The sequence below is a fragment of the Schistocerca gregaria genome, chromosome 5 (genome assembly GCF_023897955.1).
Source record: "Schistocerca gregaria isolate iqSchGreg1 chromosome 5, iqSchGreg1.2, whole genome shotgun sequence".
Lineage (NCBI taxonomy): Eukaryota > Metazoa > Arthropoda > Insecta > Orthoptera > Acrididae > Schistocerca > Schistocerca gregaria.
In genome coordinates, this window is record NC_064924.1 from 294,353,435 (window position 1) to 294,380,335 (window position 26,901).

Consider the following 26,901-nt stretch of genomic DNA (forward strand, 5'->3'; position numbering starts at 1 on the left):
TATATCATGAGTTGTGACGCTGTCCTTGGTTTGCAGATACTAGCACAGTTTAAGAAGCTACGACTCAAACAAGGAGCAACTAAATCTGTAATCCCCTTTCATGGCAACGTTTCGCCCTCTCTTCCGTAAGTATTACTTCGGAACACATTGTCTGCCTGCTGGTCTCTCATTGGCTGTGTAACATGAACAGCTGACACAACTTCTTTTGTTCCCATAGTATATCACGGCAAACGCTGACTACATTCCTGCACGGAACACGTAAGTACGGCACTGTCCCTAGTCTAGACTTTTCCTAAAACATCACTCCACATACAAAACTCAACAGAAAAGCATGTCACCGAGACAAAGAGCAGGAAATGGTACCATTACAGCAAGCCAAAAATTGATGTCAATATATACGGCCAAAAGTCGCCGAAAATGACGAACACGGCAACAAGAACAACATTTGGAATGATCACAGGTTCCTATTCCACACGTCTGCTTTGACCTACGATGTCATATTTGGGATATAAAGCGTAATTTATTTATTATGACAACCACAGATTTAAAAACAGGCTTCTGGCATTCTTCAAGATTACCACCACAAGATAGACCATTATGGTCGTAAACGAACATAAGAAAGATGCGAAATATTTCAGGCACTTAATGAAATGAAACTAATGGGACAACCACGGGAATTGGGGAGTTCTGGGAGGGGACAAACGAAAAATACTACAATAAGACTAACATCATTCCAAGGGAGTCACATAATCGAAAAATAAGTCTCACGAATTCCTCCAGAATAAACCCAATCAAAAAGTATAAGAAACACACAACGGTGTAGACAGTTCCCACCAACAAAGCTAATAAAGATAACGAATTTCACTGCATCTACACAGCACCAATGAAGACTTCGGTACCATTACTCCGCTTTCCGCACCTCCCCCTCCCCCTCCCCGCCCACTACCCCAATAAACTAACCAGACACAAATCTACGAACCTCATTTCAAAGACATATCCTTTCCATAAACAAGCTACAATCTTACATTAAACTAAAAAGATCATAAGAACGTTCTTACCAATCATAGTTCACTACTGCTCTGTATTCACTTGGTATTAGTATGTTTGCTTCTGAGAGTCGTATTTTGATATTCCTGATACGTTCTAACCATTATTTAAGTAATGACAAATGTTATCCGTAAAGACGGTAGATGACTGAAACCAGTCGAGATGTATGGGTTTAAAATAAAAGCAGCTGATGGTCAAACATTTTATACATTACTTGACGGCCGTTGATGGTCACCTTCAAAAAATGTTTAATCAAAGTGGCCCCAAAACACACACACACACACACTCACACACACACACACACACACACAAACCATGCTCCAAACAACAAATTATTTAAACACAACTTGTAACGTTCCCTCTTTCTGTTTATTTAGGTTTGATTTGTTTGATTGTTATTCTTTATTTCTATTATTCGGAATCTTTTTTTTTTTATTAAATTGAGCCTGAAACTTACGTAATAAATACTTCGCGTGAAGTACGATTTGCAGCATAAACAAAAATTAATTTCGGAAATGTAATCCACTGAATATTAAAGGTAAAGCTTTTGAACAACGCGCGTGACTGACTAGATACATTCAGAGGGTACGTACATTCGCGTGCGAGTGGTTGCGGTCTGATGAGAAATTTTCATTGTGAAATAATTTCGTCGTAACACACTCGGAGATTGCGAACGTACATTCAGAGTAGAGGCACGTACGTTCTATCATTCCCCGTGGCCTCTATTGTTGAGCAGCGCCGTTTTGAAGATCTTCGGTTCCATCTAAAACTCGCCTTCTCTGCTTAACATAAATACTCCATAGGCATGGGAATAAGGCTTGTTGTGCGATGAAAATAATATAAAACACATATTGCGTCTTTTAACTCATTCATTTACCACACACACACACACTAGTAATTAGACAGTACGACATCCCACCAGCCCATCAGAACAAAAAGTAGTCGTTCATACAAGAAATAAAAAACGAAGGGCGAAATTGTTCCTATGTCTCTCAAAGATAAAAAGTTTACCAGATATTTCTCTGGTGTGTCACTGGAACAATTTTTCAGCACCTCTGCGATTAAATCACAATATTTTCAGTTCCTTTACAAACTCCATGGCAAAACTCCACACAAACACACAACTTTCAGTCTAGAATACCAAATTGTAAACTAAAAGCAAGTTGAAAAACCAGAAACAATTAGATAACCAGTAACTATTAAAAACTCAATCTCTTTCAACTGCACCTTTATTGTAAACCGAATCACAAACCAAAACGTCCACCACAAAGACTCAGCAACCACCTACAACATGTCTCTTACAAAAATAATCCATTTCGAATGTGCCGCGTCTGTACGACGTCACATACGGAAAAAAACAAAATCTTTAAGAATCAAGATTATAAATATGATCCCTACTTGTTTCTCTCGTAACAATCTAAGCTGTGTTCCTAGGTTCGTACCTAACATCTCCATCGGCAAAAGTTCCGGATTCAAAAAACAACTAAATATTTGTGGGAAGCATGGTAAAAAACATCACCAGTCGTTTCTCTTGCAACAATTTAAGCCCTGCCCTTCGTTTCTTGCTTAGCCTAGACCTCGGAACTCGTGCCACATACGGAAACAAACAGACATTTGGGGATTGGCGCGTGGTCTGATTCTACCAGTTGACATTGATCCATGACTTCTTTTTTGGAATAAACAGCATATACAGTTTACACCACTCACTGAGGCCAAACCGCTCACATCCTTCGCATCCTAAACTAAAGACGTCACACAGAACGTCACTGGTCAAAGCAATGGACAAAACGCTGTATCGAAAACATGGCATCACGAACACAGTGCAATTTAAAACAACAAAATCAATTAGAGAGGAGTTGAACCCCATGATCTGGAGCTGGAAATGGCGAATTACTTAATTCTATCGCTCTTTACCGTCTTATCAGCTGTCCAACACAGGTAAGTCTGGTACGCCCTTATGGATCACTTTCAGTTATTAATATCGCATGTTTCACACCTACGTTGAAATAGCCAATTATTATCTAGAATTAAATGTCTGCAGATTTACGCATTTCGTAATTATTGAAGTATCACCTTTCTCTTATTCGAGTGGTATTACGCTTAATGTTCATTAAATAAACTGAGAAGAAGCATTTGGAAGTAGTTACAATCACACATTTGATGTTAATCATTGTTTACTCCCGTTACTAAGATAATAATAATAACTTCAAAGATAATGTTTAAGCTCTGGCTGATTGGAAGTGTAAGTAGATTCACAGGCGAACATATACAGTCACTGCATTCCGCCTCTTTTATGTTGCCCTCTGCGACTGCAGCGCACCAAGCGGCCAGGAAGTTATAGTGTTGAGTTCACCGAGATTTTGTAAAAGCGAAAGTGAATCTTAACTGTTTATACTGGTCTGTAGAATGGTTTTTACAAATAGGAGCGTCTGCACAGCAATAAATTGCAGCAACAAGAAGAAGAAAGCAGTATATTTGCCATTTTTTAGGTTTCTTATCAACCCTAGAAGGTGTGAATCGCTATGTTTATTTACGACTTTCTTCTAACCTAAGGATATTTACTTGAGAATGTCGTGTTACTTAAAAACCAAAAAACTGCTAGTAAACAGCAGCAGATCTGACCTTTTGCAGAAAGGCGTCGTATATTTGCTCATAAATGCAAGTTTTTTCGCAACACTTCCAATCAAATCAGTGAATATGGAACGAAGGAAACCAGTACGGACTGCAGTACCTACATTATTTTATGCAGCAGAAAAGCGAACACTACTGTAGCTGGAGAAAAGAACCCACACAGATGTGATAAAAACAGAAAAAGTAGCATTAAAACTATTTCCCAACACAGAAGAAACCATTTCCACAATTGTTGCTGCATCTGGGCCACAAATGGCAAGAATCATCAACACATCTGCTTTTGCAACTAAAGTAATTACATTTACAAAGATATTTGTGTGTTAAAAAGTCGATGAAGTGTAAGACTGTGCAAAACATTAGGTTCCATAAAAAGTTTTTACGTGTCAATCTGGGATATTACGAGCAGACATAAAAAATATTCTCATGCATTAAATTTGTGTTTGTGTGGTCTTGTTTTCAGTGGAGTAAGCTACAATTATACACATATTCGAAAGTATTTCTTTATAATTATGTTGTAGCTTATGTCACTGAATCGAGAGATTCGGTTGTTTCTACATGTATCTCATGATCATTCATGTATTACAATAATTTAATAATTATTTAGCTAATTAACCAGAAAAATGATTAAAAACAAACTATAATTTTACTGCTGCTTTTTAGCTTCTTGCGGCGCTAGAGTTGCACAAAATTTCAGATGGTAACAATTTTCTCAGCAGTGAGTGTCGTCACTGTATATGTTGGACTGTGGCAGAGTGAATCGTTAACATATTATTTTCTGTTAACTAAACTTGTTGATTCAATAACGTCCCCATACCACCATCATAATTTGCAGCGCTCTCTATGAGCCCAATTCAAATTACAAGAGAGGCATAATCTGAATCTATTAGCACGCCTAAGCAAAGCAAACCATCGCTCCGCACAAGTATGTCATTCGCCACGCCAGTACATAACAGCTCAAGCTGAGCCAATTAGTGTGCTGTCGTATCGCCTGCATCCTATCTTTTCTACGGCAAATCATTGTATTAGTCAAGGTAAAGTGAAAATTCTGTAGTTCAGCACCGCAATGACTTTGGTGATTGCTGAGTGTCGACGAAGGTTCTGTCTTGAAACAACACCTATTCTTTGCAGTTCATGCACTTTTTCCTTTCAGACAGCTGTAGACAGATATCTCCTTTGATTTTGATTGTTTGAAGATAATGGGAGGCATGTGATGAGAGCGATGTGTCCCGGTGGAATTCATAGGGCGGGCCGTAAAATTTTGCCATTCTAGTACTTATCGCTTCGATCTACATGTTGCCGAAAGGCTCTGTATGAATATTTTTGTTTCTGTATTCAACGTACAACGCTTAACTCCGATTTTTTAGCCTTTTTTGCATCATGTGGCTGTTTCTCCACCCATTTCTAGTGTTACCAACTTACTATCAAGTACAAGAATTCGAGAAGCAGTAAACCAATTTAACTTTTCTAGTTTTATATAATGACTGAGTTTCAATACAAGCTTTCCCATTGGATCAATTTCTTACAACCGTGCAGAGTGGTGAGAACTTACATATCGGAAGGAACCAAGAGATCTTTACTGCAAGCAAATTTTTAATACTTCTCGAACAAAAATCACACACGGGAACACTTTCAGGCGACAAGTTAAGTACAGACGATAGTTCCTCTTCTGACAGCAGCCTATCGCAGGTCGCTGGAGCAATGAAAGGTACTATTCGACTGAAAAAAGGGCAGGTCAATCTGGTTTTCAAGTAAACATACATAACTGTAGGCCTATATCAGTGATGTTACTTTGCCGTAGAATTGTGGGGCATGTTTTACTGTCACGCGTTACGTCATCTTGTGCATCAGGAACCCATTCTATAGAAATCAATATTGATTACGGAAATATATATGTAGTGACATTCATCTGGCTATGATAGTTCGTGAGATCCAGAGCGCCGAAGAACACTGCGCCCAGGTGAACGCCGTGTCCCTCGACTGTGGTACATCCCAACACTGTACTTTAGTGACGAAAGTAGAGCTTTTCGAGTAGCGGATCAGAAGACTGGTTCCAACACATGCTATGAGATGAAGCCCCAAATGTGTAGCTTAAGGTTCAAGGGAAAAAAAACAGGGCCGTCACTATTTACAGTATTCAGGGTCTAACGGGTGTAAGTCCGTATATTTCTACGGGTGACTGTGGACGGCATTTCATCAGTATATACATCATTTACAGAATTGTAATTATAGTTTATATTATAGTTTATAACAGGAAAAGCCAAGATCGCTCGATGTGAAATAGTTTATTTCATCACCAGACTCGACAATAAGTAGCTGTCATCCTTAGGTTCTCAGATCTCCTAGAAATATAATTATACATGATTCTGTGGACGTTCTGGGAACACGCTCAATTACAATAACAGTTCCTCATTTGTTTGTAAAATGCATAAAACAAACCGGTATATAGCTTTATTATCATATTTAGAGGAATTTCGCAGTATGATCGATGACATGCTTTGTAATTATGTTTCTGGGAGATCTGAGGATGACGGATGGGTACTGTCAAAAACTGGTCTTGAAATAAACTTTTTCAAATCAAGCGATCTTAGCTTCCAATATTATAAATTACAATATCAGATCGCCCCCAAACCATCTGTGAGTTATATAATCACTATAGAAGAGACATTTAATAAGTAATGCAATACTTTCTTTCCGAAAACAGTGGCTACAAAAATCATAGAGCTCAACATAATTTCTTTCAGTATGGTGGCCTCATGGCACTTCATTGGAAGGGCCTATATACACGCATGGCACGACAGCCAACGTCTTCCTGCACCAGTAACCTCCCCATCGTCCACACACCGCTTCACGCAGAGCGCCAGAGTGCATCCTACATTGGGCCAAACAGATGGAATTTGGAAGGCACAAGATCTGCATTGGAGGGTGGATGAGAACAAACAACGAAATGTTGTGAGTTCCTCTTGGTTGCGTGGCCATTTTGAGTCCTTGTAATGTTACGGAGGAGGAGAATATCGTTTCCATTTTCGAGACGATGAACATCCGGATGTTATTTCAATTTCCTGTCGGTAGCACAAATCATTTCAGAGTTGAAAGTGGCAAAATGAAGGGGCAAATCAAACAGAATAATCGCTTCAGAGTGCCAGAAGACTGTCGCCATTAATTTACCCACTGCGGGTGCTGCTTTGAACTTTTTCTTCGGAGGAGAGGTGATTTACTGCCCCTCCATGGATTCCTGTTTGGTTTCCAGATCGAATGGAAGGAGATTCGCCAGTGTTAGTCTCATAACGGACAAAAAATTCTGCACAGATGGTCCTCCATTGATTTTTATGGTTTTTCTGTTTGGCAGTGAGGCAATTGGTGACGCCACACCTTCGAGTATCCCAACTGGTGGATGAGAGTTCCAGCACTACCAACAGAGGCGTCCAGTTGTGTAGCGAGGTGGTTGATTGTGGCCTGTCAATCTCCTCGAATGAGAGTATCCACCCACGCCAGCAATGCAAGAATCACGGCTGTGTGCTTCTAGCCGGCTAGTGGGAGGTCGGCCATTGTTGCGATGAAGACAGCCGACAAGCCCAACGACTCACCACGCTTTTGTTCACTGGCAGGTCTCCATAGACATCTGTAAGCATTGCCGACATTCCAATAAAAGAAACCTGCTGAGAGTATACTGCTTGAAATGCACCTACGCCCGCAGCTCGTGGTCGTGCGGTAGCGTTCTCGCTTCCCACGCCCGGGTTCCCGGGTTCGATTCCCGGCGGGGTCAGGGATTTTCTCTGCCTCGTGATGGCTTGGTGTTGTGTGATGTCCTTAGGTTAGTTAGGTTTAAGTAGTTCTAAGTTCTAGGGGACTGATGACCATAGATGTTAAGTCCCATAGTGCTCAGAGCCATTTGAACTATATGCGCCTACGTTATGGCCACTGTTTTGATGGCTGCTTGTACCTCTGCGACCATAGGAACTACACGAATCGATAACTGTCCACAATGCTCCACAATAAATTCAGCATTTTTTCAAGGAAAACCGGATGTAAAAAATGTGTTGCATTGCTTACTGAACGCCCCTCGTAGATATTAGAAGTTGTTTGCTTTGTGGCTGGCTAGTGCCTCCAGATATAGGTAGCAAGAGCAAACCATTAATGTCTGTTTCCCTCTGAGCAGCAGGTCAGGTGTTGAAGTGTGGATGCATGGACGCGAAACGATTTATCTATATGAATGGCGATGTCCGGTCCGTTTGGTGGTGTAGTTACTGCAAGCAGTAAACATCAGATTGTAAAGCTTTCTACGTGCATGTGGAAAGGCTGTGTGATGCAGGTAAAAAACAACTCACAAGTTGATGTGCAGACATATTAAGGTATCACATATAAAATTATCTGCACGTATACCTGTTACACCCTGTATATAAATGGTGTAGTCGATAATGACGAATGTTCTACGAGGCTGTTTGCAGGCGATGCTGGTTGTCTATGGAAAGGATGCAACACAAGGAAACTTTAATTAATGCAGGAAGACCTGCAAAGGATTGAAGATTGGCGTAACTGACTCTGATCACACAGAAATGTAATGCGTAATTCCAGATATCCATTACTTTTCTATTGCACTACTAGCGATAAATCACTGGATAGAAGAAGAAATAGAAAACACTTGAGAATAGCGAGAAGATGACAAGCTGAGGTCTGATGGAGCAACCTGAAGAGAACGTCAACTCATCAGCGAAAGAAGTAGCTTTCAAAAAGTTATAATGATAATTTCCGGTGTGTCGCTCATCAATATTCGAAATGGCTCTAATCACTATGGGACTTAACATCTGAGGTCATCAGTCCCCTAGACTTAGAACTACTTAAACCTAACTAATTTAAGGACACCACAGAGATCCATGCCCGAGGCAGGATTCGAACCTGCGACCGTAGCAGCCACGTGGTTCCGGAATGAAGCGCTTAGAACCGCTCAACCACAGCGGCCGGCCAACAATATTCGATCACTACCAATTGCTAGAAAAGAGAAAGAAGATACAGTGAAGAGCAACGCGTTTTGTTGGCAAGCGCAATGTTTAACTGAAATACTTAGCGAGCTGAAGTGGCAGACGTTATAAAAGAGTCGTTGTGTGTCACAGAGAGGTTTTCTGTTGAAATTCTGAGGGCGTACATTAGAAGAATAGTCGTGCGCATCACAAAAATACGAAAAATTTAGAGTAATTAGGTTTGCCGAAAGGCGTTCCTCCCACGCAGTATTTGAGAATTGAAAAAAGAAAGAGTGAAGTGATAGATGTACCACAAGTACCATCGGCCACACACGATAAAGTGGCTTACAGAGTATAGACGTAGCGGCAGATAGTTCCCGCGTTACCCAAAGAGCAGACGAATGGTCAATGACGTGGGTTCTGAACGCCATTGGCACGTAGTTTGTTTAACGAATGTTACCTGGCGATGTCCGAAATTATCTTCCACACTTCAACGGTAGTATAAAATACAAAAAAAAATGTAGGGTATCATCAAGTGTTAAAAATCACACATATAAGATTAATGTTATTAACTGAGAATATTCTCTGTATTGGTTAGTTCACTAATTTCAATGGTACATAATTAAAGACACTACACCGTACTACTTTTACAGATTCAGTTCGTCACAAAACAATCCCAACAGTCCGAGAGTATAAAACACGTCAGCAGTGTCCTTCACTACTAGTTCTCGCAGTTTCTTGGTTGAATAACAAGAGTAAAATGACACCATATACGTAGATAATCGAGACCGGTAATGCACACAGTTGGTGCCCAAGAAACAAACTACAGGTGTTTGCGAATCATTTATGTGAAAACTCTTGAAGTCTCGGTAGCAGACGGGGCGAAGACAAGACACTGATATCTCGTACATAGAATTACATAAATGAGACCTATTACCTGAAGTGCTTCGCATTGCAAAGTCGCTTGCTAAGTCGGGCAGCTAGGAGGGTACAAAATACTTTATTCTGGAAACCTTCTGACTGCTGCCTTACATCACTGCTTAGGGTTTTATTATTTTTATGGACTCCAAAAGTCGCTTGCTAAGTCGGGCGGCTAGGAGGGTACAAAATACTTGCTAGGTCGGGCAGCCCCAAGAAACAAACTACAGGTGTTTGCGAATCATTTATGTGAAAACTCTTGAAGTCTCAGTAGCAGACGGGGTGAAGACAAGACACTGAAATCTCGTACATAGAATTACATAAATGAGACCTATTACCTGAAGTGCTTCAAGGACCAATCACTTGATGCAAATATGTTTGCGGGAACAGAAAACAGATAAATATGATACACATTTAAGTCACTCCGATACGACCAAAATAGCTGTGCGAAGCGAGAAGCAGCTAGAGTCGTTTGGAAGTACTTGCACGATGACAGACGCCGAGCCGAGTGGACGCGCCAACAGTGATGGCAGCAGCAGCATTTGCCTGATACACAGTAATATAGTTTAGTTTCTATTTTCTTTTTTTTCACGAGCTTCTGCAATGTTGTTACCTATACTTGTGTAGTTTTCTTTGTAGACCAGTGGTTTGAAAATTAACCAAAATATATGTCCGTTTCCAAGAGGACATACTAGTGTAATTTTTCCCCCGCCACCAGCTCCACGTCAGTCCACTAAGTTCAAATCTGGTGTTGGTACAGGGCAAATAGTTCCGATCATTGCGTTCTACTTAGCATACGTATTTCGTGCTGCAGCTTTATCGGTAAGCAGAGTTTCTAAACAGGTAACTGTAGAAACGTACACTTCAGTAGAGACATTTTTTTCTGTTCAAATGCTTGCCGTCTCGGGGTGCAGCGAGAAATCTTCACAGCAGATTTTAGTGTTTCTTTATTCTCCTCTTACTTATTTACATATATTCCACACTCAGTAGCGCCATTTGAGATCTTATATCTATTTTTTACACATTGCGATATGGTAGTTGATGTGGTTGTTAAGAGTGGACACAATGAAATTTGGCTCCTGTCCGTAAACAGTTCCTAGATGCGTTGACTACTGTGGTTATGCTTCCGGCTAATGCTCAAAGTTGCGACGACATCGGAGCGCTGGTGACGAGACATGCGAGACCTTTGGTGCCGTCCGAATCTCCTGTTGACCTGGGTGTCGCTGCACCTTCTGATACGAAACATCTGACCACTGCGTACTCATTCGAAGGCGGTTGACAGACGGTTTTTCGTTAGCGTGTCGCTGGACGGAAGGCGCAGGAGAGAGCAGGTCGCGTGGCTGGCTCGCAAGACCTCAGAAATGGGTACGAGGTGCTACCCAGTGTTGATGACAACTCTGAGCCGTTACGGGATACCTCTCATGTTGGGCTAGCGACTAGAACATTGGGTAGTTTTGATTGTGATTTGGAGCTCCAGTGTTAGGCGGGTGATGGAGCCCCTCTTGGAAATAGCAGGCAAGGCGGGAAAGAACGTCAGTCTGAACTCGATATGTTCGCTGGTTAGCCACGACGGAGATCTAAGGCAGGTCGTGGGGGCAGCTTTCGAGTGCACTGGGTGCAACCAACTGCATTTAGTGTCACATGTCGTCCGCTTGGGTTCTGAGGACATCCTCGACTCCTTTCGTCGGATGGCTGTTTTGGAGATGGCAGCTATCGTCCCACACAGGGTGTAGGCTACGCTGTCTGTCTGTAGCATCGTACGCAAGGATGTTCATGGTCCTCTGGTTTGGACAGAGTGGAAGGTCTAACCCCTAGGCTCACACGCCTCTACGAAGGAATCAGATGTGAATTTCTCGACCACCGCTATTGGGTGCAGAATTGTAGGGCTCCCCTTAATAGGTTAGGGATGTACCACACGCAGGAATGGGCTACTAGGGCAGCGGAGTACTTGCTGCCTGCACATGGGGCTTCTTTAGATTCGATGTACCCTCTGTCAAAACGGTCCTTGGGGTGAGGGCATCCTCTGCTCATTTCGCCGGATGGTAGGAAGATATTTTTGCTTAGCAAGAAAGACAGGAAACAAGTTTCAGAGAACCTGAACAGTCAGCGTAAAATATTCGGTGATAGGTACGGAGATGTGGAGAACAAATGGAAAAAATTAAAAGGCATCCTTCAATATTCCCCAGACAGTATGTTTCGAGTAAGGTCCTAAGGGATGGGACGGACCCGCCATGATTTAAAAGCTGTGTTAGAAAACTGCTACGCAAACAAAGAGAGATTCATCTAATATTCAAGGGAAATAAAAACCTAGCCGAAAAACAAAAGCTGAATGAAGCGAAGACGAACGTAAGGAGAGCAATTAGAGAAGCGTTCAATGACTTTAAAAGTAAAACTTCGTCAACCCATCTGAATAAAAATACTAAGAGGTTTTGGTCTTACGTAGAAGCATATATTCATTGACTCAATGACTACGCTGGTACTGAAAAGGAAGATAACAGAAAAGGCAGAAATACGGAATTTCGTCTTTCGAAATTGTTTCACCGCGGATGGTAGTAAAACGACCCCTCCTTTCAGTAGTAAGTAGTAGGTACTTAGAAATGACAGATATTGAGGTAATTTATTGCGGAATAGAAAATCAACTACAATCGCTTAGTAGCGTTAAGGGATCAGTACCAGACGAGATACCTGTAAGAGTCTACAAAGATCATGTGATAGAACTTATGCCGCTCCTAGCAGTAAATTATCGTAGATCGCTTGAGCATCGAAAGATACCTAGCGATTGGAAGAAAGTGCATGTCATTCCCGTTTTTAAGAAGGGTCTTAGGACAGATGCACACAAATATGTAACTATACCGTTGACGTCAAGACGTTTCAGAATAATGGAACATGTTTTATACTTAAGAATTATGACGTTTTCAGTGAATGAAAATCTCCTCTTTGAAAATGATCAAGGATTAGAGAAACAGAGCTCCTGCGAAACTCATCTCGCTTTGTTCCTCCATGAGATCCACAGTGCCGTAGACAAAGTGGTTCAGGTTATTGCCGTGTTCCTTGACTTCAGGAAGGCATTTGAGACTGTCCCGCACTGCCATTTGGTGAAAAAAGAAGAGCTTATCGAGTATCGGAAAAGATTTGCGACTGGATTCTAGACTTCCTTGCAGATAGAACTCAACATGTCACTCTTAACTTAACAAAATCGACAGATATGAGGTAATTCCAGAAGTATCCAAAGGAAGGGTGATATGACGGTTACTGTTTACAGTATACATAAATGATCTAATAGAGTACGTTAGATTCTCTGTAAAGCTGTTCGCAGATGATGCGGTAGTCTATAGCAAAGTAGGAACGCCAGAAGATAATAACGATAAGCAGAATAACCTCCAGTGAACCGATGGACCGAGCAATCTCAGGATGTTGACACCGATCGTGACTAAATGTAACATACTGTACATACATAGAAACAGAAATTTCTACTGTACACCTACTCGGAACAGTGTGCTCTGTAGCGACGTTAAATGGAATAACCACTTAAAACAAACAGTGCGAGAAGCAAATGCCAGGCCCAGATTCATACGACGAATCTTAAGAAAATGTAATTCATCCACGAAGGCAGTAGCTTATAAGCCGCTTGTTTGACCGATTCTTGAGTACTGTTCATCTGTCTGGGGTTCCTACCAGGTAGGACTGATCAAAGAGATAGACAACATCCAACGAAGAGCGGTGTGCTTCGTCAAGGCATCGCTTAACCAGCGCTAGAGCGCAACGCAGATGCCGAACGAAGTCAACTGGCAGACGTTTCAAGAGAGGCGTTTTGTATCACGGAGGGATAAAACCTCTAGAAAGCACTTTCTGCGAAGAGTCGGACAACATGTTAGTTTCCCCCGCATACATCTCACGTAATGACCACAGGGAGAAAATTCCAGGAATTAGGGCCAATACTGAGGCTTACGGATAATAATTCTTTCCACGCAGTAATCCCTTGCGGAACAGGGTTGTAGGGCTTAACTAGTGGTACAAAAAGTAACCTCCGCCATACACCATTAGATGGTTTTCGGAGTATGACTTACCGGTAAATGAGAGTCGACATATATTTCACGAGCTTACCTGTTCCGCTTCATGAGGCTGTGTTCCCACCAGCAACATACGACTTAGTGTGAGCACAGTGGCTCATCTCAACTTAGCAGAGACAGTTCAGATGAGAGTTCAACATGCCCTTAGCAGATCACAGTTCAAGTCTTAATCTCGTGAAATACTGATAGCATTATATGTACACACTACTGCTCATGTGCTAAATGGAACAGACTTCATAAAATTCCAGACGTTTCGCTGGATAACAAGTTACAAGAAGCCAACACTAAGGTATGCTGATGTTCAGACCGCTTCCTTCTGTCCTTGGGAAAATATCTAATTCAGCTAACCTATAAACAAGGATATTGTTATATTTAACATATATTCACTGCATCTTCTTATGGTACTATCAGCACACCCTTGATTCTCTGAAAAATAGCAGTGATATGTACAAAACAATGTCACATTGATAATTACCTTGCAAATCAATTCATGGGTTAAATATTTGAGATGAAACAGGTAAGTGAGTTAGAGTTTATGAAAGGTTTGATATTACGCTTAAAATTTCTTTGAAGTAGCTATATGTTATCATTATAATTATTTGTGGCAAGGACGGTTCTGCTCCACTCTGCATTGTTGCCATATGTATCCAAAATGGCGGCTGTGACGTAATTCAAGATGGCGGATTTTGGTAGGAAGATAGGTCAATTGGACTACCTCCAATAACCTAACCCTCCTCCCCTCCCCCAGAAAAATGGCGGGAAGTTGAAACTGCAACAGGATAATGCACTAACCTAAGTCATCCAACCACCACCTCGTCCTAGGAACTGGCGCCAAGTTTGAATTTTGGCGGTAAAGAATTGCCACTTGGAGTTTTTCTACCAACCTAAGAAAACTGCGGGAAACAAAGCTCATCTCCACTAACCTAAGTCACCCGACCGCCACCTTTCCATAGGGATTGATAGGGAAAGGACTCAGTCAGCACTGGGCTGCTGGAGTGAGTAACGAAGGAGTGTACTTTATTTATTTTGGAACAGTTTATTTAGAGATGGAATATATTTATCACAGTGCTACAGATCACACTCTCTGACATGCCACACAGCATACAGACCTGCAAACTACTCCTAAATAACTCAAGTATAATGCTCTACACACACGCTTGCTAACTGTATACTGTCAAAATAATGCATTGCACAGCCTAAGGACATGTAAACCACTTGTAAATAATGGAATACATTTACGTCCAGAGAGCCAAACAACTCGTGCATCGTCAAAATAATAATCCACCTAAAGTACTCTGCAAACATTCTTGCTGATCGTCAACTGTCGAAATAATGCACCAGTCTTTAATTTAAGCAAATAGAGGCAGCACCACCATCCAGTGTGTTCATCACGAGGTCCATACTCCAACTGACCTAGTACACAGCACCACCACCAGAGGGCACTGTCATCCATTCCATGACGTAATCCAAGATGGCAGCTATGATGTCAGCTGATGATGCAAGTATCATTATCCAAGTTGGCGCCAAACAGTGTGTTTACCATGAGGTCTAGACCTAGTACACAGTACCACACTATAGAGTGCTGTCATCCATTCCATGATGTAATCCAAGATGGAGGGGAGAAATGGCAGGAAAAGGACTCTAACGGTGCTGCACATGAGTGTTTTTTTTTTTTAGGTAGCCGCTCCATCACGAGATCTAGAGTCCAACTGACCTAGTACACAGTACTGCCACTAGAGGGTACTGTCATCCTTCCTGTGACTTAATCCAAGACTGTCTGGAGGGGGAAAATGGCTCAAAAATCTCTAAGCCTGCGCTGAGCTGCTGGGGAGAGTAAGGAAGGAGTGTAATCTATTTATTTTCGAACATTTTATTAGGATGGATCATATTTATTACACTGGCACAAAACACAGTTGCCCTGATGTGCTTGGGGTTACAATACACAGTCTGTAGACCTGTAAACTACTTCTAAATGATTCTCTCCAGACACGCAAATAACTAGTAATTTACCAAGATAATTTCAGCACAGACTTGCAAACTCATCCTAAATAATGCAGTACACTGATGTGCAGACACGAAATCAACTCGTAAACTGTCCAAACAACACATAGCACAGCCTACAAACCCGCTCGCAAAATAATGCAACAAACATGCAATCAATGTGCACAAGCACTCTCCACCACCCAGTGTCCACTAGACGGCACAGGTGGCTACAAGCACCCCAGCAAAATGACGTGCCCATCAGCTGACAAACCATGTACAGCTGGCCCCAAGCTTGAGGCGGTGACAACCCTTTCATACTTGATACCTGTTCCCCTAGGCACCATTGTTGATGCGGCCATGCGGGTGCACAGATGCTCAAGGGGTGTGCGTGCCATCACAGCAGATGCCAGATGCAGGTGAAAATTGTTTTTATTTTCGAGTATACAGTCAGTGTTACACTGATGTCACAGAACTCCAAGGCACACTCAGGCTGGTCTCATATGCGAGATGCCTCTGGACAGCACGTGTCTTTTCCTTTGACGACAGACTAGCACAAGGTGCATTGTTCCTAGTGCAACATGAGAGCCGCGTCTAACCATGCTTCTCTGCCCAGCATGACTGACTCAATACCATGAAGTTTGCGTGCATAGTTACAAACTGTCGCAAGTGCATCTAACAAAGTTCTCAGTCTTATGCTGATGTCACATGGCTATGTAAAAATAAGAACCGAGTCGACGTTGCAGAAATTTTAAACTGTCCCAAAAATAGTTAACACTCTCTTTCTTGATGTCTCAGCTTGTATGCAAGGAAATTCTTGCCCTAACAGAGCCTGTTTACGAAAATAGCGCAGAATAAAGTCGAATGCACCCTTCCTCGTGGACCTAACATGGTAGCCCGTCCATCATGTGTTACCCTTCCTGCTTTCAACTCATACAAACGTTTCCTCCAGTATGTAGAGGCTCCTACATCCCAGAACAAAGGATGTGAATGAATCAAGCATTATGATTGGTTCTTATCGAATTTACCCGCTGAATTACTGATGCCGCCAGTATTGAAGCACCATCCGCCTTTTTCTCCTTCTGCTGACGAGACTTTCAGCGGTTATTTTACACAGATCGCCATATTACACTGGCAATTAAATCTTACAAACTGTCATACATATCGTCAAACACAGAAAGACTCTTACTTGTTTACACCGCTCTCCCACCAAGGACAGGAGCTTGAATATTAGAACTTGAAACTGAGCTGTGAACCATCAATATGTCACTGCATACCCTATATAACGTCAAATACGGAAAGACCCCTACTCAATTACACTGCTCTCCCGCTGAGGACAGCAGCTTGAATATTACAGTGTGAAACCTATCTCCAACCCAGCAATATATCACCTTGTACCATGTCGATGTAGTAAACATACAATTCGTATCCTGTGCCAAGCAAAATCATTCCTTTTACATCATTCGTACATATACCAGGAAGATGGGCAGTACCATATATACTCTCAGAACTAGATGTTTCCCTGCAGCTGACGATCACAAATCATCCACCCCCAATGTACCTAATGCACCTCAGTGGACTGAAATCGCTTTTAGAACAAATTCGGGATCATTTCCCCTCGGCACAAACACTTTACTGTTTCTGCTCTGAACCTGCTTCCTTGCTTGCTCGCTTTTCTACACACATCTCCAGACTTGGGGTTACAAGAACACATATATTTTTTCGCATGGTTCGCCATAATATTATACCATTTTCGCGGTACTTCTCGATATCGAGCACTAGGCAGCATCCTACCGATCGCTAGCGGAACATAATTCCCGAGATATAGATTGGAAATTATTTCTCTACAAACCCAAAACTTTAGCCAGATGGGGCGTGCTGTAAACCACTGCCTAACTAGAAACTTGTCATGTCTGCGAAGACATTTACTTGGCAACTCGAAACAAATATAGGAAACTGATATCTCCACCCTTGAACACCGATGTTGGTGATGTAGTAGATTCCAAATCATCCCTATAATTTACAAGGTCAACTAAAGTGTTTTTCATGCCTAGAGTATTGGCAAATGTGTCTTCCGCACGCTAGATGCACTCACCACAATCGATCTTCTCTCAACTAAAGAAAGGTGTGAAAAGTGCAGAAGCAATCAACCGAAAAAATCACATGGGCGGGAATAAAGATCCAGTGGAAACACACCTCCATATTCAATCTTCTCAAATTTCCACACAATCACGAAAGCTATCCAACAGATACTAAGTATTAGTTCGCAATTTGGTCGTCCGGAGGGCAACACAATTAATTCATCTACATTCCTACACTGCAACAGGCATCTCCAGTCTGACAGCAACTATTGTAAAGGGGAGACGTGAATCACCCCAGCACAGGTCACTGGCGCTGCAGGCTGAGCATGTACAGGTAGAATGTTTATCCTGAGAAATCGGTCACATATATATTTCATCCCTGTACTTACAACTAAATGTCACGATCGCGGTCTTAGCTGAACGACATTTCACAATGAGTGAAGGATCAGAAATACACTCTGTTGATGGCTGCGGCTCTGGAAATAGAAATATCAGTACCATCCTTATGATCTGACATACTCTTCCCATGCTGTCACAGTACTCCATATCAAATCCATAGCTTCCTTATGACTGGACATAGCCATTTCCTTTACGCATGTCGGAACACAAATACATACTTTATATGCCTGATGCTCAAATGCAAACATATCACACACCCCCTACTACTAAGTATAATACTTCGTCAATATGCGGTCGCTGGCGATACGTAATAATATCGCGAGAAAATCAACCATGGGTGGACATGTCTCATAAGTTTCTCTTGCGAGTGCTGCCACCGTGTCCTAGAAAGAGAGACGAAATCGGCCATTTGTTAAAAAAACGCGATCCCAACGACTACTGAATGTTACTATCACAAGCGGTCATGGTACTACAGGTGCACACAAGTATCCATGATAAAAGCTATACTGGCTTTTTAAATCGAGGTACGACATTACCTCTGAATGAGGTGGTTTTTCTGTCCAGACAAATTCCAAGATGGTCATAGCTGGAGTGTGTATTATCAGATCAGCATTCCAGTGACATGTAGCCAGTTATAAACCTCACTATAAAATAGATGAATTTTGAAAGTGATAGATGATGGCTCTATGTTCCCTTTCGACTGATTCCTTATTTAGCACTCATGTATGAGATCACTGTTTTGCTGCTAGCAACCCCCAGAAGGAGTTGCCCATACACAAAACTCATTCCCCAACTCATACAAGCGCTGCCAGTCAATCATCATGTGGTAATCAACAGTGTGACAATGCACAGATGGGATGGAAGAGACACAGACAATGTGTACTCTAATAATAAGCATCACAGTTGATAGTGTGAACAATTTTAACAATTGTACAGTAACTTCAACACTGGTGAGGAACACCTTAATGTAAAAAATGGAGGTAACATGAGCTCACATATGCAGGTATGGTAACTAAAGTACGTAAATATTTTGAAATTTTTTTATAGCATCAGCCTTATGCTCATGTATCCTTGTGTGTTTCAGAAAAGTGATACGAGATGCAGATCCAAGAGAATATGTTTGCGCAAGGAAAGTAAACAAAAGAAGCCATTAGAAGAGAGAGAGAGAGAGAGAGAGAGAGAGAGAGAGAGAGAGAGAGAGAGAGAGAGAGAGGAGAGAGAGAGAGCGACAGGAGGGTGGTAGGGAGAAAGAAGTGGAAGGCCTATCACGATAATCAGAAAGTATGCCAGTGCAGAGTGACGCCTCAACAGTTAGCTGTAGTACGCGCCAATAATTTACATATCGTGAGTTGTTGCCATTGTAGGCCTGCGTGTTTTCTGTTTGGTAATTCATCTTAATGGAAGCTGTTATTATTGAAGGCTTGGCTGTTCCCTTTTAATTAAATTAAAAGCTATTCCAAAATTTGGGTTAGCTGAAACTCGTGTTAATCAAGGCCTATCTGGTTTTATTGCCCTATTATTGAGATCGGACATCCACTCAATCTGTCTTGTAATTAACTGGAACTGAATTGGCAAAGGCCTACCTGTTTCAGAAGTTTTTATGTCAGTAACGTAGTAACACGAAATGACACATGATGGTACATGGGCCCTAATCTTTCTCCTTACGTCCCTTTATCCATAATTGTAGGTTTAACTTATCTTATCGTAGAGGTTACTGACAAACAATCTAGAAAAGTAAAGTTTTAGCTGTTTGTTTATATTTGTTCTTCGTTAAATGTTTTGTGTTCTGACGATGGCAGACAATGTAGACTCATCGTTTAGAGTTATATTAAATTCAATACAATATATGGTACCCAACTCAAAATTAGTTTTTTTCATTATACATATTATTACATGATAAAGAGCGCCAAATAAGTGACTCACCCATCGTGACTGGACGGTTGAGACCGGCTCTGGCAAGAGCGGTGTGAAGTCCACCACTGTGGAGAGCGTTATGTACACTGAAGTACTGTTGTCGAATGTTGTTACTTACTTATTTCTGTCATTTGTTTTAAAAGATTTGAACCACTTAGAGATAGCGTCCTGTGCCTTATTCCTCCGATGTTTCGCCCATGTAATTGCTGTGCACCCCACCATAGTTGGAGTCCAGAGGCCTCGCCCCTGCAACGGAGCATTAAACTAATTCCGTCGGTGCAGATATTGCGCCCCCTGGCGGTGAGCGGGCGCCACGAAGCTGAATTAACGTCGTTGCACAACTCATCAGTAGTGTGACGAGGGTTGTTCTGCCGGCCCCTGTCCTCGTGCCAGTTTTGCTCCGGAGAGCGACCCTTGTCAGCGCAGCGGTTGACTATTGCTGGTCATCTCGCCTGATGGATGTAACGCTCCATTAGTCTCTCATCACGTATGGCGCTGCAGGTAACTAAATTTACCGTCGATATTAAGTTTAATTGCCAGTTATCTCCGAAGCTCAATTTCCGCTAGCGGAGAGCTGTGTCATGACGTCCTCGTCGTTAGTTTGCTGCGGCAGAGATGCATGCAAGGAAGTGTCTCTCGGGTAGCCACTTTCAGCTACTCAGGCATCAATTCCTCAAAACAGCTATCGTCTTGAACCCGTACTCTTGAAAAACTGACTACAATTCTTACTGTCGTCGTTTGATAATAATAGTTTATTCTTCCATTGTCTTTTGATTTCAATCATATACGAGGTACAGATATTTTTCTATCCATCTCGTTCCTGCTCCCTCCTCCTACATCCTTCGTTGTTTATCTCTCTACCTCAGTCCATGTCTTTTTCTTCTTCTCTCTCACTCGCTCTACATATTTCTCTTCCTTTCTCTCTGTCTCTTCTGTTTTTCACTCTTTTCCTTGCACCATGTCTCGCTCAGTATCTTTCTTTCTCTATTGTTTTCTCTATCTTGTGTTTTATTTCTTTCTCTGTCCTGATACTACTTACTTTCATTCTTTCTTGGTTTGTTTCTGTTTCTTTATCCCTTTCGTTAATTCTGCCTCCATTTCTTTCTTTCTTTCTTTCTTTCTTTCTTTCGCTTTTTTTCTTTTTCTTCATTCAATCATTTTTTTAATTTGAGCTTTTCCTCATTACAGTGGCGTATCTCCAAAATAATAATTTACTCGGAAATTACTATACAAAGAATAAACATTCTTAAACTATATTTTCAAAATATTCCTCCAGGTGTTTCGATCTTGTGTGTCCTCTTCCTCTGCGCCCATTCTCCTCATTGTGTGCTGTACATTTTGGAGTCAGGTGGTCATAGGTCGTCCTCTTCTTCTTCTCCCCTCCGGTTCCCATTACAGTATCAATTTTGGTATTCTGGCTTCCTCCATTCGTCGTACATTCCCGCAACACTGTAATTTCTTCCTATCCATCACGTCATATATTCTTTCTTTTACTTCCACTCTCCTTATTATTTGGGTGTTGCTTATCTTTTCTTTCATGGAATTCTTGCCGATCTTCTCCAGAAGTCCATTTCTAGAGCTTGTAATTTGTTAATATGCTTCAGGTTAAATGTGCAGGTCTCTCTTCCACACAGAACCAAACTCTCTAATATGGATTTCTATATTAATTTTTCAGTTCTGCTCATTACATTCCTGCTCCATAACACTGAGTTAATCTCTCCAATGACCTTCCGTCTGCTACTAATTCTTTTATTGATTTCTGACTCTATTTTCCCTCGATTTGTAAAATAGATCCAGAATAACAGAAAGTGTTTATCTTTTTGATTTTCTTTCCTTCAATGTGTAGCTCATCTGAATCATTAGTCAAGTATTCTGTTTTTGGCAATTAATCTTCAAACCCCAAGTTTTGTACGCTACTGCTGGTTGATTGCACATATAGTTGGCATCCTCTCCATCTTGTGCTACAACCACTTGATCATCAGCAAACAATAAATGATGTAGATAAGCTCCATCTCTTATTTCTAATCCCATAGTGTTACATTTACGAGACCATGCTCTAAGGCTAATATCTATATAGGTTTTAAATAATGGTGGTGGCAGGGGACAGCCCTGTAAAAAGCCTATGGTTGTTCTAAATTTCTGTGAAAGTTTATTACCGACTTTCACTTGGCAAATGTTATCTTTATACATCTGTTGTATTATTTTAATCAAGGAATGGTTTATGTTTGCCATATGTAGTGCTCTCCTTCCTTCCTTCCTTTCTTTTTCGTAAATTTCTATTGATACACTCATGGCTTGTGTATTCTTGTTTTTAGTCACTTTTTCTGTATCCATAGTCTTTTACAGAGTGTTTTCAAAAAACTTATCCATTACATGAACACTACATATTGATGTTAAATATTATTCTCTCTCCTGCATTAACAGTGATTATGGATCTGAGTGAATGTATCTTTCAAACGCCAATTGTTCATTATAACTTTGCAATTTCTGTGTGGGAAAATTCTCATCCCTCTACGAGGGTCATTTAGTAACTAAAGCAACCCATTTTTTTCTCTGAAGGGAGGTCGGTTTCATTCAGAATTCAAATACATCATATTATTCCGCACTGAATTTGCTACAAAACCCCATTTTTGAACACGGTTTCCGTTCAATACGACGGCCTGACGCTACTTTACTGGGAGGGCTGTAAGTCCGCATGTTACTGCTCTAGTGGTCGACGTCGGAGCTAGCTTCTTCATGGGTCAATAACCCCCATCACTCATATACCGCTTGCCACGGCGTGCATCCTTCATTGGGCCAAACAGATGGAAGTCGGAAGGCGTGAGATCCAGGCTGTAGGGTGGAGGAGCAAGGAAAGTACAGTCAAGTTTTGTGAGCCCTCTCGGGTCCACAGACTTGTCATGGACAAGGAGAAGTTCGTCTGCATTTTGTGGCGACGAATACGCTGAAGTCCCACATTGCAGGAATCACAGCTGTGTGCGTCCGATCGTCATGCGGTAAACCGGACATTTAAGCGACCATATTGCGAATATAGCAGACGCCTCGCCCAATGATGCTTCTGTTCTCTGCCAGGTCTCCATAGACATTCTACTAGCGCCTATGAGTACTTGCGATGCTTCGCCAAAAGAAACTTAAAGACAGCTCTTTGCTCGTAATGCACCTCCGTTTCAGACTGCCATTTTGAAGGATATGTACTGTGCCGCCACCTATTGAAACTCCATGAAACTATAGGGACTGAAGCGAGAATATTCCATTATGTTCCACAACGAATTCCGCATTTTTTCAAGCGCAACTGGCCGAGAAAAAAAAAGTTGCATTACTTATTTAACGCTCCTCGCACATCTACACACTCTACAAATTAATGTGACTTACGTGGTAGAAGGTGTTCTTATGTATTAACGTTTCCATCAGAGATGGAGTGTCAAAATAGTGACTGCTTGCATACCCCAGAGCGAGCTATTACTTGTGCAATTTTATGCGAACCATCTCTACAGAAAGGATGCAAAGGGGGACAAAAACATACATAGTTTATGGTGCAAAAGACTATTCTTGAAATTTCCTGAGAAAGGCCTCGTGAGGTGTGCGGCATCTTTTGCCGAGTGTCCGGCAGGTAAAAGTTTTTCAGTGTTTCTGTAACATTCTCTCTGCTGCCATACCAGTTTCTGGCTTTTGATCGGTCTTTTTTATATGTGCTCGATGGCTCCTTGGCCGACCTGATATGAGTTCTGTACCCTTGCGCAGTAGCACAGAATTGCCTAAATTGTACCAATATTGAGATTTTGTTTATTATAACCTGAACAGTAAATCCAACATTATTTAAACAATTCTGTCCTTGATTCCAATGTCTTGTTCTTTGTATCTGATTTAGAAACCGGAAATTCTGAGAAAAATAAACACACTGCTCGTAATTCTGAACTTAATTTTCTAGACATCTGCAACTGATGCAAATTATGAATATTATTTCCTAATTTGTACCAGTGGGTGCGAAACTGAACGATCCTTATTACCTACGCCCTATGCTTAAAGATATACAATAGTCTAAGTGTAAGGAAATGTTCTATATTTTGGTTCTTACTATTTGCAGGCATTCTTCCCTCCTTTTCACATCCTGCACGTTTCACATGAATCCGCTGTTTGCATTTCATGCAACGAATCGTTTCTTCTCTTAGATCTTCGTCACACAATTCGCTATACCATTCCTCTATTTGGCGGACGAGTTTCTGTGATGGTTTCGACGTAGAGCCTCCAAAACACTCCCTTTTGACATGTGGAACTGTAGTTGTACGTTTCTTCTCCCTTGCTTCGGTGAGCTCGTTTTTTTAATTTCTTCAAAATTTCTTGGACTCACATTTACAGCCCACATTCTGCCTGATATGGCTGCTTCTGGATTGAAATTATAGGGAAACCTTTTCTTCAGCAATGGAGATCGAAAGTTTTTTACGTGCGCCATGTTTAAAACGAACATCATCTCTTCAACTGTAAGTATGCACTCTCCCATCTCGTTTTTACCTTGGTTGGAAAACACTTTACTGTGGCCAAAAATTTTTATATACCGGTTTGCATTTTCGAAGTTATCTTCATCATGTGTCTTAGTTGTCGGCTTAGGCACACATTCATTTGCTCCACGATCCTCATTCATCTCTGCTCCACTTTCGATAACGCCTATCTGTTACCGTATTGCAATACAAAATAATAATGTCAGTAATAATTTAGCATAAAGAACGCTTTAGAATCTTCACCACATCACTTATAATCATTATGTTTGCTTAACAGCTCTAAATGCATTTTTTAAAGCTCAGAGGACAAGCAAATGTCTCAAGTTGCACCGGTACAACATCGGAAACTTACAGTGTTACATTACAGGCAGTGTCGTCATTTTCTCATTGTTTCGTATAAACGAACCGCAACGAATACAGATTCATGACTATGTGAAAACAGATTACTTCATATTTATTCATCCATCAATGAAACATCATTTTGCCACTTAACTTATAACAATAATTCTCTTCGCTACGTACACAAAATGTTAGATGAAAAACTACAACAAAATAAGCGCTATCTTTAAAAAGATCTGTTCCTCAACAAAACCGGCCGTTGTGGCCGTGCGGTTCTAAGCGCTTCAGTTTGGAACCGCATGACCGCTACCGTCGGAGGTTCGAATCCTGCTTCGGTCATGGATGTGTGTGATGTCCTTAGGTTAGTTAGGTTTAAGTAGTTCTAAGTTCTAGGGGACTGATGACCTCAGAAGAAGAAGAAGAAGTCCCATAGTGCTCAGAGCCATTTGAACCATTTTTTTTGTTCCTCAACACACACAGCTCACGGCTAACAATACGACAACGAGAAGACCATAGTTTACGCTGACCTCACTAAATATCGGATGATATAAGAGGTATGAATATTGTGCTAGAGGTACAAACTAGGAGCCTGTACAATATAGACACCTCGCTCCTAACTATATATGCTTAGTGTAAATGTTCTGTATGAAATCTCTTTAGGACACAAGGTGAAGTTTACCAGTGTCTTATCCATGACATAGCTGATTCCAGTTGTGATTAATTAATTCTGTAGTCAGGGGATACCAAAACCACAAAAATAGTTCAAATGGCTCTGAGCACAATGGGACTAAACTTCTGAGATCATCAGTCCCCTAGAACGTAGAACTACTTAAACCTAACTAACCTAAGGACACCACACACAACCATGCCCGAGGCAGGATTCGAACATGCGACCGTAGCGGTCGCGCGGTTCCAGACTGTAGCGCCTAGAACCGCTCTGCCACCCAGGCCGATCCAAAACCACAAATTTCGTGGCATGCATAACATGGTAGTTCTGTGCATTAAGACCTAGTTGACATTTTATGCATCAGACTTATCTTTGTGCGAATGTAATTGCATATCATTGTAATAATTACCAGGTGGAATTCCCTCAAAGACAGAATAATTTCCTCCGTAGGACAAAGTTTCAGCAAGACACTTTCAGTTCGATGCAAGCGCCGTTCTACTTGACTTTGTTTCACTATTAATTTCTGTTATACAACCACATACATGACTATAATGAGAAGTACAGAAAATACGACTTTTTAGAGAGTTATTAAAGTTTTTTGAGAAAGTGACGATTTAAAGTTTCTAGAAATTTTTGGAAATCATGGTTTGGACACAGCTGTACTGATACTTTACTAAGAAATCACTTTCGGTCAGAAACAGGCCATCCTAGGGTATCTGTACACCACGAAAAATTAGAAAAGTTACCCACAGTTAGTAATTACAGAAACAGTCATAATATTCTGTAGCGCAGTGACTTTATCAAGCACATACGTACGTCGTTAGTCCACGGCATCTGTCTACACCAGTTCCCACCTCAAAGAAAAAGAGAGTAGTGGAATTAAGCCTTTTATTCTCATCACAAATTCGAATTCCCAATAAAATTCCGAGTAAATTGACACCAAACAGAGACCGGTCGGTCAATTAATTAACAAGTGAGGAATCTTAATTACTCAGTTAATACTACTGAACTAATTTCTCAGGTTGGCAGACATTACCGAGATAGTGTGTACACAGACGATCATCCGTTGGCTGGGGCAGGATAATTTGGGCATTTCTCGATTATTTAATATAGGAAATGCTCAAGATGGCGAAATGTATCTTGGTTCTCTGGCTGTTATTTCGAACTGTCGTTGAGACAATGCTGTGGCTATGTGAAATTTAATGATTTGCATGTGTGTTGGATTAATGAAGTTAGGTAATACTTACTGTTTAAATCCCATTGCTTGTGAATTAATTGAGAGTAATGTAATTTCAACTGTCAGATGTTTCTGAAAATGCCAAATTAACTTGCAATATGATTTTGCTAAAAAAACTGAGTGTTAGTAATTCAACATTATCAGTACCGCCTCCAAGTCCAGGTCAT